Source organism: Micromys minutus, assembly GCF_963924665.1.
Source record: "Micromys minutus genome assembly, chromosome: 8".
Lineage (NCBI taxonomy): Eukaryota > Metazoa > Chordata > Mammalia > Rodentia > Muridae > Micromys > Micromys minutus.
The window spans coordinates 11,749,955-11,764,404 of NC_137977.1; the positions used below are offsets into that span (position 1 = coordinate 11,749,955).

Sequence of the window (14,450 nt, forward strand, 5' to 3'; positions counted from 1 at the left end):
CACCGGTATTAAGTTTTGGAGACTTTGGGGTTCCAGCCTCCTAGACTGGGGGATGTGTTCTCTGTGCAACATTAATAATCTATCTCTGGCTGTGTGGTAATGGCCCATGCCTTTGATCCCAGCACTCCAGAGGCAAAGATGAGCGGATCTCTGAGTATAAGACCTGCCTGGTCTACAGAGTGAGTTCTAGGATAGCCAGGGAAAACAACACTGCAGCAGCTGTCTTTACCATGCTTTGTCAGTCAACTGTTACCATTTTACTTTCTTCATTTTCACTACCCTTACATGAGAACTGTGAAATTCCTACTGATTCCCCCTTTAATAGTCAGCAGTAGTAACTTTAGAACTTTGTCCAGGATGAACGTCATCGCGCTAGATTGGCTGCAGATGTGCTGTTTTTTGTGCGGCCGGTTCTAAACGATGACCAGAAGCATTTCTGAGTTGTCGTGGAAACATAGCACATGATTGCTCAGGGCAGGAATCCAGGGGGAAGGTGGGAAGGGTCACCTTTAGCAGTATCTGATGGGACCATTAGTCTCCCCGGTAGCCACAGATGCCCCCGTGGTGGGCCCCGATCCCAGAACCTCCCACATCGTTCACCCCTGAGAACAGGTTCTTCCATCGACTGTATGACAGATGGGATTTCAGAGGGGGTGGCGAACTGATAGAAAACAAAGAAGTATCTGTTTGTTGTGTGTATCATTTCAAGTTTGGCTTGTCATAAAACAAGTTTTATGCAGAGTTTGAACTCTAACTGATATAGACACATAATGCCCCCCTGGAGTGGGGGTGCCTGCTTCTGGGTTATCTGATGACCCATGACTTTTATCTCTTCAGCCCATGTAGGGAGATTGGGAGATAAAAACAAACTTTTTGATCAGGGCCTGAGTTCGTTGGCTCAACGGGCCTAGGAAAGTCAATATGCCGGTCACCAGAAGCCGGCTTTGTCGCAAAACCTATGTGACCCCCCAGGAGACCCTTCAAGAAATGGCGTCTCGGCCAGGGGCTAATGTTGATTGAAGAGTATGGACTCCGGAACAAACGTGAGGTGTGGAGGGTCACATTTACCCTGGTAAAGATCCGTGAGGCTGCCCGCGAACTGTTGACGCTGGATGAGAAGGATCCTGGGCGTCTGTTTGAAGGCAACGCTCTCCCAGGAGACTTGTTCACACTGCGGTGCCGGATGAGGGCAAGATGAAGCTGGATTACATCCTGGGCATGGAGACTGAAGATTTTTTGGAGAGACGGCTGCACACCCAGGTCTTTAAGCTGGGCCTCACCAAATTCACCAGGCCCGTGTGCTCATCCGCCAACGTCACGTCAGGGTCCAAAAGCAGGCAGTGAACATTCCATCTTTCATTGTTTGTCTGGACTCCCAGAAGCACTTGACTTCTCCCTCCGTTCTCCTTACAGTGGTGGACATCCAGGCCGAGGGAAGAGGAAGAATGCCAAGAAAGGCCAGGGTGGCGCTGGAGCTGGTGATGATGAGGAAGAGGATTAATACCTCGCTGCACTGGAAGATTGTCTAGTTTTCCAGCTGACCAATAAAACAGAATTGATACTTTAAGAAAAGAAAAAAAACCAACAACTCTTTTCATAGATCTGCCATTATACTAAAATTTCAAATTTTCAAAGCAAAATCAGTTTTGGGTATTTGTGGAATATGCTTTTGTAAAAGTTTTCTTTTCCATTGTTCTACAGTGTTTTCATGATGTTACTTCACTCATTTCTTTTCCTTGTTTTTTGTTCTCTTCCAGGGTCCCATTTCCCAGAAGAACCATTCACTTCAGCAGCCAGGGAGTGTGCCTGGATGTTCAAAGTAAGACTTCAATATGACTGCCTTGTAGATTCCGTTTGTGAGTTGAATTGGTCTGACTGATATTACTAAATGGCCGACTTGTTTTTAGAAAGTCTATTGCGTGGTTAAAGCCAGAGTTTGAGTAAATGCACTCTGCAAAGGCACTGCTCTTCAGATGATGCTCTCCTCCCCAAGTATACTAAGAGCCAGTGACTGCTAACACAGGCAAGACAATGAAAGCTTAACTTGGGAGATCTTATTAGTGGTCATTGAAGAGGGAAATATCAAGACGTGCTCAAAATAATCCTGCAACATTTCTAGTTATTTTTAAATAAATGGAGGGGGTTTTTTTTGTTTGTTTGTTTGTTTTTTGTTTTTTTTTTTTTTTTTTTTGGTTTTGTTTTTTTTTTTTTTTTTTTTTTTTTGAGAATACAAGGTGAACCTTAGGGAAGGAGGGAGGCAGAAAGAGAGGGAAAAAGAGAGAGACAGAGAAGGGGTGGGAGAGAGGATCATGACATATCGCAACAATGGCAGAGCCCCTCTGTCTTCAGTTCCTGGTTTGTCTGAGACAGGATCATTTTGATCTTTAGCTGTTTCCCACGGGTACCCTAAATCTCTGCCTGATAATGCCTTCAAAGTGCACCTCCAGGGGCTCCCCTAGAACAAAGGAACAATTAACTAAAATTCCACCAGATGGCAATATTTGGAAAGCCATTCAGAGAGCATTCAAAGCTCCACGCTGTGACTGTGTGTGTGGAAGATGGTCTCTGTGAGCAGCAGTCCTAGGTTTCATCAAAAGTGTGTGTGTGTGTGTGTGTGTGTGTGTGTGTGTTGTTTTCTCCTTTTGTCTTAACTTCTGGAATGCTAAAATTAGAAACCTGGTGTTTAAATGGTTCTCTAGAAGGTATCAGCCTGTGTTAAAGGCTGAGATTTGTGAATAATTCTCCCAGCAGGCACTAGTGTGCTTTCAGGTCTCAAATCTGTGGATGAAGTGCTTGCTTTCACCTGTCGTTGTGAGAGATGCTAGGGGTGCTAGAGTGACAGATATTGCTAGGAGAGGAGAACCCTGAAGCTCCTGAAAGCAAAGAGAAGCGTGCACATACGACATTGTCATTTGTGTTGGGATGGTTAAGGTTACCAGAGGGAATGAGCAAAGCCTTCGTGTTCACGGTAGTCAGGCAGACCCCTGGACTCTGACTGTTGTTATCCTGGGTCCCAGAGCAGGCTTTAGGGCAGAGTAGAATCAGAGAGTAGAAAGGCAGGTATAGACCAAGAAGAAAAGCCTACTGAGCTCCCCATAGCCATAGGAAGCCGTTGCTGCAAACGTACAGGAGCCTTGTGGAAATGAATCTTGTGTTATTGGCCCGTCTGGTGGGAGCCCATCTGCTGGTTTGTCTGGGATAATGCTGGTTAACTACCCGTACCCTGCGTTTGGACCAACTAGCACCCCTATTTGCCTACAAAAATGTCTCCATGGATGGTAAATCTCATCATCACCCCACATCCCTAACTGGCATGGTTGAAGAGGTATTATGGAAAAAGGTGAACCATTATCTGAATAGATTGTATCTCTTTATAAACCCTCTATCTGGAGCTATTGGACAAATGCCTTTTTTTGGACGTCCTTCATTTCCGTAAAGTGGGATATGGAGAGAGCTCATTCAGGACAGGCCCCACTGTGCAGGCCTGAGTCTGACCCCACTGCCCAAGTTAAGAGAACAGACCTGGAGAGTGGTGCTGACGCAGCACTTACGAGTATTCCTTGCTCTTGCAAAGGATCCAGGTTTGGTTCCCAACAGCCACTTGGTGGCTCACAACCACCCCTTACTCTAATTCCAAGGGATCCAATGCCCCCTTCTGACCACAAACACCAGGCACACATTCAGTGCTCAAACATACAAGCAGGCAAAATACTCATACACAAAATAAAATAAATAACTTTTTAATTAAAAAAAAAAGATCATCAAACTTTTTTTAAAAAGTTAAGTGTAGTGGTATACATTTGTTGTCCCAGTGGTGGGGTGGCAGGGGCAGGTGGGTCCCTAGGATTCCCAGTTAGCCTGGTCTACTTGGCAAGCTCTAGACCAATGGGAGACCCTGTCTGGAAGATGGACAGAAGATGGGTAGCTTCTGAGGAACACTTTCTAAAGTTGACCTATGACCTCCCCGTCCCTGAGATGCTGGCATAACCTGCACACATGCGCACCCTCCTGCAGCCTAAGGGACATTATCTAAGGTTAACCTATGACCCACATATAGACATACCCTGCACACATGCACACTCTCCTGCAGCCTCTCCGCCCCACCCCCATCTCTTTTTTGGTTCCCTTAAGTCCCATTACTGCTTTTATGTCTGGCACACATAAATGTTTCAATGTGTCCATATAAAATCTAGGAAAACACCAATGGTAGAAAAACATGGTATTTGGTTTGGGGCAATGAACCTAATTTGCTTAATATGATTACCTCCAGCCTCATTTATTTTCCTGCCGACTCCATAGCTTTGTCTTTTCTTCGTGGCTAAGAGAATTCCATCGTGTATATAAACCACATCTCCTTTCTCGGTTCTGCTGTTATCGAACGCCTGGTTCGATTCTATAGCTCTTCTGTGGTGGATCCTGCTGCAGTAAAGCTGTGGAGTGCAGGCAACCCTGTGCTCTGTGGACGTGAATCTTCAGGTAAAAGCCCAGACGTGAGAGCAGCTCCGTCCTATGGCAGGCTTGAGTTTCCGATCCTGTCGGCAGTGTGCTGAGGCTTCCTGATGTCCTCACTCGCAGCAGGAGCATTTGTTATCCCTGTCGTTAGTCACTGGGCATTCTGACGGGGGAGATGAAACCTCCATGTGCTTGCGTTTCTCCGATGGCTGGTCATATCGAAAGTGTTTTTCGTATGTTTATCAGCTTATGGACTAAACCTTTGAAACTTTAAGCCAGCCTCAATTAAATGTTTGAAATATGCATATTGTATATGTGTATTTCATCTTTTAGCAACTGCTTGTTTGATTAGCTCATTATTGGCCGTGTGTGTGTGTGTGTGTGTGTGTGTGTGTGTGTGTGTGTGTGTGTGATTTCTCTTTGGTTTTGACATATTATCTCACGTGCCTTATTTTTAGTTTTCCGATGTAATATCCTCCATAGTAACAGATGACACAGCCTAACCGTTCTGCAGACACCGGGCACTTGACGCACGCTTTCCATATTCTGCAGTCTGTACACGGGCTCGGGGTCAGGTTTTCTGGCTGTGTGTAGATGACACAGACTGTCAGCATTTCTTACCCCATGTATCACTCAGGTTCAAATGAGCGCATTCATGTGTTTGTCTGTGTTCTGACATTAGCTGTGCCTCCATGTTAAGGCAGTACTTCCAAAGACACACAGACTGTCAGGTTAAGAACCAGCTGGTCTAGAGGATTTAAACAGTAAATGTTAAAAAAGAGCCTTGTGAGGAGGCTGAGAAAGACTTGATTCTCAGTGGTCAGGACTTGCTGTCAGCCAGCTGGACTCTAAACCCTGTGCTGGATGCTGGCTTGGTGTTCTGTTATGACTCTGACTGCGTAATTAGTATTGTCTCAGGAAATTCTTGTGTCTTTGTTGTTAGTTTTGTTCCAGGGGAGTGATACATCTCAGGCCCATGTAGCATTTGGTTTATAAAGAAAACTGGGCTAATAGAGCCCCTTCCATACTTGGTCTAGAGAAGAGCTTCCCTTGGTTTGCATCAAATATGAGTTGAGTGCTTACAACATTCTGTAATGGCATTATCATTTCCAGTGAGGAACCGCAAATGTTTCTAATGGCATCCTGAAAAGAGACTATTCAACCACTTTGGGTTTCTGCTTAAGGCAACACAGCCCAAACATTAAAAATAAAACTTCCTGGACTTTGGCGACACTTACTTATTTAAAAGAATGACATGAAAAGTTGATGTTTTCATTGTGTATTAAGACATCAAGATTTAAAGCGTTATGTTCAATTTTGATCCTATTAAGAAAATTTGTTTTAAGATGTGTTCTCTCCCATTGTCACAAAGGGAGAGAAGAAAACTGGTGGGGGAAAAACTGGTGTGGCTCGCACAAAGAACGGCACCATTTGTCTCACTGCTGTTTCACTATATTTTTAACTGTTAGGGGACTGCGTTATTTTATTAGGGTCACAAAAAGCTCTGAGGATAGATTTTGAGTTCAGGTTGCCTTTGTAAAATAGCAGGCAACAAGGAGAAATGGCATTCTAGTCACCATACAAGATTGGGAAAGCATGTGTATAATGCAGGGTTAGGAGAGATGGAGAAGCTGTGTCAGGTACAAAAAGCAAGTACCCCAGTAAAACCAACAAATCTCACTGTAGTCTAGCCAAATGTGGTGACTCCTATGTGTGATCCCAGCACTCAGGAGGTAGCAGCAGGCTGAGCCCTCCGAAGTCAGAAGCCAGCCTGAGCTACAGTAAGATCCTGTCTTAAAAGGACCAAAGCAAAGCCAAATCCACGGATGTTCCATTCAAATTCCGGTTTTGCTTCTGCCTTCTGCAGCTCTTCCATGGGTTTGATCTGGTCACGGTACGGTTTGCATGTGCAGGAATGCCACACTGATCCACATGGTGGGTGCAGCTAGTACCTGTTAATAAATTTAAGGTAGTTACTGAAAAAGAATTGGGCCAGGCGTCGTGGGATATACCACTTATAAAGACAAGGAGGCATGAGGAAGTATGAGCTAGAGACCAGCTACATAGCAAAACCATCACTAAATCATTACGTAGGAATCCATCATAGTTTTGAAACATGGACGGGGACCAGTGACTGACAAAGTTCTAGAAGATGAAAAGGCTACAGCATTATACTTCTGAGTAAATAAAAAGGGCACAGATCGGGAAAGATACCTCAAGGAATAAGAGCACTCACACTCCACTCTTGCAGAGGACCGGAATTCAGTTCCTACAACCACATCAGGTAGCTGAGGAGTTCCTGTAATTCAGTTCCAAAAGACCTGTTGCTCTCTCCAGCCTTCATGAGTGCCACACTCACACAATACACACATGTACACATAATAAAGCAGACACAAGATATTCAACATACACTCATGCCAGAGCATGTACACACACAGGCACATGCATACATACATGTGTGCGTGCGCACACACACACACACACACACACATACATGTGCACTAGATATGAAAACTACCAAGTGGGGGGAAAGGAGTGGAGACTAAAAGGAGGAGAGAAGGGGATTTAAATGTGGCCACAGTACATGAAATGCTTCAATGACATTGTTCAAAGTCCAACACTAGATATATACTGATATCTATCTAGTATACTGATACTAATTAAACATAAAAAGTAACTCTACCAATAACATGGAAAAGGGACGCAAAGGTGGTGGATGGATATTGGATGTACTTAGTAGGTGCTCTGCTTGAGAAAACAGGAATGAGACCTTAGAGACAGTTCATCTCTGGACTGAGTAATTTTCTAAAGCGGGAACAGAACAAAGGTGCACAGTATGAGACTACTGAGGAGGAAACAGGAATCAGGGCTGTAGATAAAAAGATGCCATGGGTAATAGACCTGTTTTCTAATTTACTGATATCTTCATTATCAATTGTATTTTCCTAGGATGACTGGGAATTCAAAATACAAACGACAATGACTTTGTTAGGAAATATTTGGAACATGGGTAAATGTTTGTTACAGGAATGTGATAACCCATATATGTCTTACTTATGTTACATGTTCCACTACGCCATAACATAGTATTCATATCATAGCAAATATCCACTGGAGGCCATTGTATAGATTATTTAGATAATGTATTTGTTTTGGAGACAGTCTCCTTATGCAGCCCAGGCTGGCCTTGAACTCACATCTCTCCTGCCTAACCCTGGAATGCTAGGATTACAGAGGGGGTGCCCTGCCAGGCGTAGCATCATTTTGAGTGAAGATCTTCATAACAGAGTATAGGTGCTTCAGGTGGGCAACATGATCCAGTCAAGTGGCTTCCACTGACTTATCTTGTCATTTGGAACAGTGCCCTATCTCCCTGGAGCACAGGCTGGCCTAGAATTGTGATAACCCTCCTCCTCATCCTCCCTGAGATTACAGATTCCATCCATGGTCCTGGATGATTCTTGGGCTTGGTTCATTGTTAGGTCTTTCTTCCTTGTTATAAATGACGGTGGGATAAAAGTAAATGACTCCTTCGCTTGTAAGACGAGAAGGGAAGCAGGTGGTGGAGGGGCACACCTTTAATCCCAGCACTCGGGAGGCAGAGACAGGCAGATCTCTGAGTCTGGGGCCAGCCTGGTCTGCAGAAAGAGTTCCAGGACAGCTAGAGCTATGCAGAGAAGCCCTGTCTTAAAAAAGAAAGAGGGGAGAAGGAAAAAGAGGAGGAAGAGGGGGAAGAGGAGCAAGAGAAGAAGGAAAAAATAAAAGTGCTGTATCTTAGGGACACTTGGACATTGCTTTTGCATCTTTTATAGGTACACTCAGCTTCTCACCTTGGTATTATTAGCAAAGCTATATTTCTTCTCACAATCGGAATGTGTTCTCCGTGGAGAATTTGTACAGGGCATGACATAAGCAAAGATCTGCAGCTGTTTCATAACCACTGGGAAGTCGGTTGGCTGCGCTCCACAGCACCACGTCCAAGCTTCAGGAACAGTTTTCCAGTGAAGCAAGTGTGGGCGGAGCCTTCTTTGCAGTGGCTGCTTATCCAGAGTTGAGGGAGTGGTGTGCAGAATGTGTGGCGGCTGTTCTGTTTGTCCAAGGTGACCAGCCAAAGCAACTTGTTTTGGTTTTTATTTAATGTGTCATCTAACCTCAGCACTTACTCTCTGTGGAACCCCAAGTGTTCTAGCCATCAGCAGGAAGCAGCAACATTTTGAGTCCTTCCTTCTCCCAGTTGATAGTTCCCCATGACTTCTGAAGCTGTTTTCGGCTGCTGAAAAGATGATGATTCTGCCTTTAATGGTGTAAATGTGATTAGAGTCAAAGCATTTTTGAAAGATGAGGCTGGCTTCCTCTCTCAGGAGGAAACTGCTGCGGGACTGTCACTGTACGTCACTGTAATTCATGCAATTAATTTGCTGTCATCTCCCTTCTTAATGAAGCAACCAAAGTTCTTTGCAAATGGTACTCAGCAGACAGGGCTTAACAGAGAAATGAAGAACAGTTTCCACCCAAACACCGATGAGAGATGCAAACAGAGGAGCCTTTGCTGATGCTGATGGTGCTCAGTAGATCTAACTGATGGTTGGCATTCAAAGGCCACCGAGTGGAATGTCACTCCTATTCTACACAGTTGGGCAAGAATAAATTCAAAGGTAGGCCGCTTAGGGCCAGAATTACTAAGCTAAGACCTGGAAAGATTATCTTGAAGTGACAGGTTGAAGATGTCTTTAAAAGGAAGGAAGGGATGTAGAGGTGATATGGATGTAGTAGGTGGTGTTGAAGGGATGTAGAGTTTCACTGATCAGAAAGGAAGAGACTCTCCAGAGACTCAGGAGCTCCAGGAGGGGGTGGGGGTGCAAAGAAGCCTGTGAGGTGTGGAAGAGGGAAGGTGACATGAAGGAACAGCTACGGTGATGACTCAGAGAGACACAGGGTGGGGGGAGCAGAAAGGGCCCAAGGGATCAAAACTGAGCACTTGACTCCAGCTCAGGTCTGGAAATAGCATACTTGTTAACTGTGGTAGAAACCAGCACTTCTGCGCTAACTCGGGCTTTTCCCTTGTCTTGGTGAGTAGGAGGTGAGACGGGTTAGGAATACAGAGACCCATGTTTGTACAAGGTGCCTCTGGAAAAGGCCAGTAGAGCCATGATTTTCCCCTTACTGTTGTGACGATTTCTTCCTTGGACAATGCACGCAGTCAGCAGAGGTCTGATTTCTGCTGACTTTTCTGTCCTCACCACCCGAGCATTTGGCAGCACCACAATAAACCGGGATTGCCTGCAGCCCTTCACTTGAACTTGTGTCCTCTCTTCCCCATGCTTCGAGGCTCAGCAACCTCCCAGGGCTTGGGCATCCAAAGAGTAAGAAGAGAACAGTGTCTCTCTGATCGTGGATTCCAGACCTGTGGGGTGTGGCTGAAGAGGAGAGGCAGAGCCAGGTTCCTCCCTGGGGACACACACCCTGATTAGCAGTCTTTGGCGAGCCATGGAGTCTTGTGACTCATGCTGGGAACGCTCAGGTCTATGTATGTCAATGATTTTAAGCTTTGGCTACTTGGAAGTTAGACTTTTGAGGCTGACAGTATTTCCTTCCACGGGTTAATCTGTCTGGTTTGAGCTTATACATCAGTCCTAGAACAAGTCCTCAAGTGCTTGATTTCTGTTCTTCTTTGATATCTCTGCTTTAACAGTTCTTTGTACTATGGACATAGAAATTCAGAAGGCAAGTCAGGGTGTCTTTGTGTGTGTGTGTGTGTGTGTGTGTGTTTGTGTGTGTGTGTGTGTGTGTGTGTGTGGTCTGTCAGAATGTTCTTTCTGAAGATGCCACCAGAATCTTCTTCGACCCATACCTCTCTTGCAGTAAGAGGATAGCATTCCTCCTCCAAAAGGTATCTAGGACCTCTTGGATCCAAGTAGACCTTGCTGGCTGTCTGGGGCAGGTGTTGTAGAAATGATGTACTGTGATTTCTAGAATGCCCTTGTGCCTGTTCTCTGTCCCTTGGACCTCAATTGCTGTGCTGTGTAGGAGTCTGGGCCATGTAGAAAGGCTGGTCTAGGCGTTCTAGCTGTAGCTACAGCTAAATTTCTAACAAAAGCCATCACTGTCAGGTCACACAGCTCAGGAAACCTTAGCTGAGTTTAGCAGTCATCCGTCTTTTGACTACAGCTGTGTGGGGAGCCATGAGAACCTCCTAGCTGAGCCCAGTCAACCTCAAAATTTACAGGCAACAACAAAACCCTGGCTTTCTTTTAACCCGGTAAATGTGGCGCTGCTTTGTTGTTCTACCATAGAGGACCAACAGGGTAGTTCTGCATGAGAGAACACCTCAAAATTTGATAACTTGAAATAACCATTTTGTTATTCTCCTGGTTTGTAAGTTATATATTAAGATAGGTCACAGCTAGGCAATCGTCCTTAACTCATGTGTCCATACAGCTTAGGCTTTGGACAGGGTTCTTCTTCAGTCCCGTCTTTGGATCACTGCTACTATGGGTAGTTTCTGCCCCTTTCTTATCTCCATCTCTTCTCGGAGTCACATCCTTAGGGCTCTGCACATAGCTTGTAGTTTCACAGCACAGCAATCCATATATGTAATCTATCCTAGGTTGTAGGGTTTGATTTTAATAAATCCTGGTGCAGGGTCGCTTCTCACCTCAATGGTTTATGTTTCCAAATGAGAGGCACACACACAGCCTTTATACTTTAATATGCCTTAAAGAACACAACAGCTGGGCAGCTGCCTACCCTCCGTGCTGTTAGAATCTACCTCCCACTGATAACTCCAAGTTACTACTTAGTAATTTCTGTGTTCCATCTTGGCTGCTCTTAACTCCAATGGAGCAACCCTCTGGTCTGCGCACTCTTGGCCCTTTTACATGGTGGCTGTGATCTGTCCTACATACCTAAGGCATGGCATCTTTCTTTTCCCTTTCTTCACAGTTCCAAGCCCGGGAACCCTAAATCCTGCCTCTGTCTCTCCTCCCCAGCTATTGGCTGCTGGCATCTTTGTTTACCAATTGGAATTTACTGGGGACAGGACTCCAGAAGCTATATGCAGATCCTTTTGTGTAAACAGTTGGGGGGGGACACAATTAGCATTAGAGTACAAGCAGGTACAACTGGGTAATCTGACTTCCTGTGGAACCATGACCTAAAAGAAACTGAAGCAAAAGCTACCACCAGGTCTTGGTCTAGGCCAGGCATAGGTTGGAATTATATTTACCAAACTCTACTGATCAAAACTATGTAAGGTCCTTCCATATTCAAGGAGATGAGAAATAAATCCAATCTTTTGAAAAGACAAGAGACAAATAAAATTATAAACACGGGGGATAAAGTAGAACCTAAGTTTATACGTCAACATGTCTCATTAAAAAATCTTACTTTATAAATGAAGATGCTAAGACTAAGAGAAGTTAAATAATTTGGCCAGGGTTGTCTCATTTGCAAGCACCAGCACCTGAATTTAAATAATGTAAGTCTGAAATCCAACCATGAATTCTTTCTACTTTGCTATCTTCCCATCAGCAATATGACAGACGTACTATTTACACTGCTTAATTCTGAAGTGCTGCATTAATAAGGAATAACACACACACACACACACACACACACACACACACACACACACACTGTAGCTCTATACATCTTGGCCCATAGTTCTATCACTGAACCAACTCTCATAGCCAAACTCTGCTAAAGCACCAGATTAGAAGAACTTTATTTCCCAAAGGAAGAGTACAACAATATTACTGCCTCTGCACACAGATCCATTTCTCATTTGTGCTGATTCTGGTGTGTCCTTTAATGCTGACGGGAGGACTCTCGACAGGCTAGAACTTAGCCTGGAGGCTGCTGAGAAGATGGCTGAGTAACAGAGTTAATCCTGAATATTGATTGTGGATCTGTCAGCTGACCAGTGAATCACTGGGTCTCCCTATAAGTGGTGAAGACTGAGGAAGACTGAGATCCTGGGCCAGAGAGATGGCTCAGTGGTTAAGAGCAATGGCTGCTCTTCCAAAGGACATGGGCTCTGTTTCTAGCACACATACGGTGGCTCACAACCATCTGTAACTCCAGTTCCAGCGAACCTGGCACCCTCTTTTGACCTCTCTGGCACCAGGCATGCAGAAGGCATAGTAATACATAAAGGCCAAACACTATGAAAACAAACGTTTTAAGTGAAAAGACTGAGATCCCTCCTGATTTCTAGGTCTGGTTCCGTTAGGTAGAAATTAAATGGAAGCTTCTGGAAGGTGTCCCACTGTGTGTTTGTGTGCCACCCTCTGTGAGCCCTCACATCCAAGCTCACAATTCATGTTGGTGTTCTGTAGAGGCTGAGCCAATACAGATTAAGAACGGGAAGGTGCTGGGTTCTCTTAAGTTCTAATTAAAGCCATTTCTGATGAAACAAACTAGGAATCCTAATTAAAACATTTCTGGTGGAAATTTAGTCTTAGTTCATAATTTCCACTTGCATTCTTTTTTTTCCCCCTATAATGAAGTAAGCTGCTTTAATTTTCTTTTTGCAAATTTTATTTGGATGAGGTCAGAAATCGGGGATTCCTCTCCCATTACTTGTTTTCCAGCTGCTGGCCTCTTGTTCCCTTGACACATTGTAGGGGAGGCATTCCAGAGCCACGTCTCTACAGTGGTGCACACCAGACCTGAAGGAGGAAGCCCATGGAGACCCTCCCTCCTGATTGCAGTTCATGGCTCAGGCTCTGGGTGACTCTGAATGTCTAGCACCACCTGGCACTTGAGAGAGTAACTGTTTCCCCACTTCTGGCTTTGAGGCCGCAGTAAGGAGTTTCTCTACTTGGTTTCAGCTTTGCAGTGTCAGATTCAGCTACTAACGCTCAATAGGTTGGCTGACATTTGAGAACCCCTGAGGAAATCTTCTCTTGAGAGCCCTGGAATCTTCTGGAAGGTTATTGATGTGTTAGAGGTACTCAGAGTCTCTCCTCTCCCTATCAACTGAGCCCTGCACGCCTCCTACCCCTTTAAGATGTCCCATCCAGTCACGCCATGAGGATATGTTCCTATTTTAGCATGGGAATAAAGCAGGAGAAGGAAATAAAGGAATTTCATAAATTCAGGCACAGACACATTTCAGTGAAAGTATTTCAAGCAGCCATGTCTAGAGCTGGATGGGTGAATTACAAAATCTTGAATGAAAACAGATTCTAGCTTTGAATGCAAATACCAAAAAGTGCCTGTGGTCTCCTCTCCTTCCAGAAGGCATCCAAGAAATGGACATCGCTAGCTGAGGCTTACATAGACATAAAATCACCAAGCACAATAAATCAGGGTAGAAGATTCTTTTTCTGGTAACCCAAAATCTTTGTATGTCTTCCTCTAACCCCTTAGTGTATTCCAAAGCTTCATTCCCATAAACATGGGTCTCCTGCTTAGCCTCACTCCTACCGCTCAGCCTGGGGTTCATCCTATATTCCTTGCTTCCTACATTCCTTTGACACTAAGCTGCCTTCTTTTGCCTCTGACTTTCCTCTGTCTTGCTGCTCCCCAGCCCCTGCCTGACCTGGATTCTGCATTCCTCTTCTCAGGTTAACCAAACCCCATGAAAGGTGAGCCGAGCAAACCAAAGATGACATGCGTTTAACACATGACAGGCACCTTCATGCCCAGCTCTGCCACATCCTGGCTGTAGATCTCACGACGTCATCTAGCTAGTTACCTCCCTGACAAATGGGACTTAAAATAGCCCCTTATTTGACATTTCTTTGAGGATTAAAATGCTGACACCTTGTAAAGCAGAACATTTGGCCCATAAAAAGCAATGAAATATTAGGTGCTGTTCTTACTACAATTAGGGAACATTCCACATGTGTGCCCACGCTGCTCCACTACTACATATGAATGGTTTCTAATGTTGGCTTTAAACCAAAGGCTTTTACAACGAATTTTCAAAGCCCTGCACATTCTTGCCTCTCTGTGATCTTTCTGACCTTGTTTGCAAGCGCATGTGCCTGCTT

The 14,450-nt window shown here is 44.7% G+C and overlaps 1 protein-coding gene and 1 pseudogene across 2 annotated transcripts in view; both read left to right on the forward strand.

Annotated features, from left to right (window-relative positions):
• Positions 1 to 14,450, forward strand: part of MAPRE2 (microtubule associated protein RP/EB family member 2) — a 124,874-nt gene that overhangs the window by 19,321 nt on the left and 91,103 nt on the right. Inside the window, exon 2 of the mRNA XM_080920194.1 lies at positions 1,758 to 1,819. The gene's annotated coding sequence lies outside the window, so the exon portion shown is untranslated. The remainder of the gene's footprint in view (positions 1 to 1,757; positions 1,820 to 14,450) is intronic.
• Positions 922 to 1,501, forward strand: LOC308423479 (small ribosomal subunit protein uS4-like; annotated as a pseudogene). The gene has a single exon. The product of its transcript is annotated as a small ribosomal subunit protein uS4-like (transcript).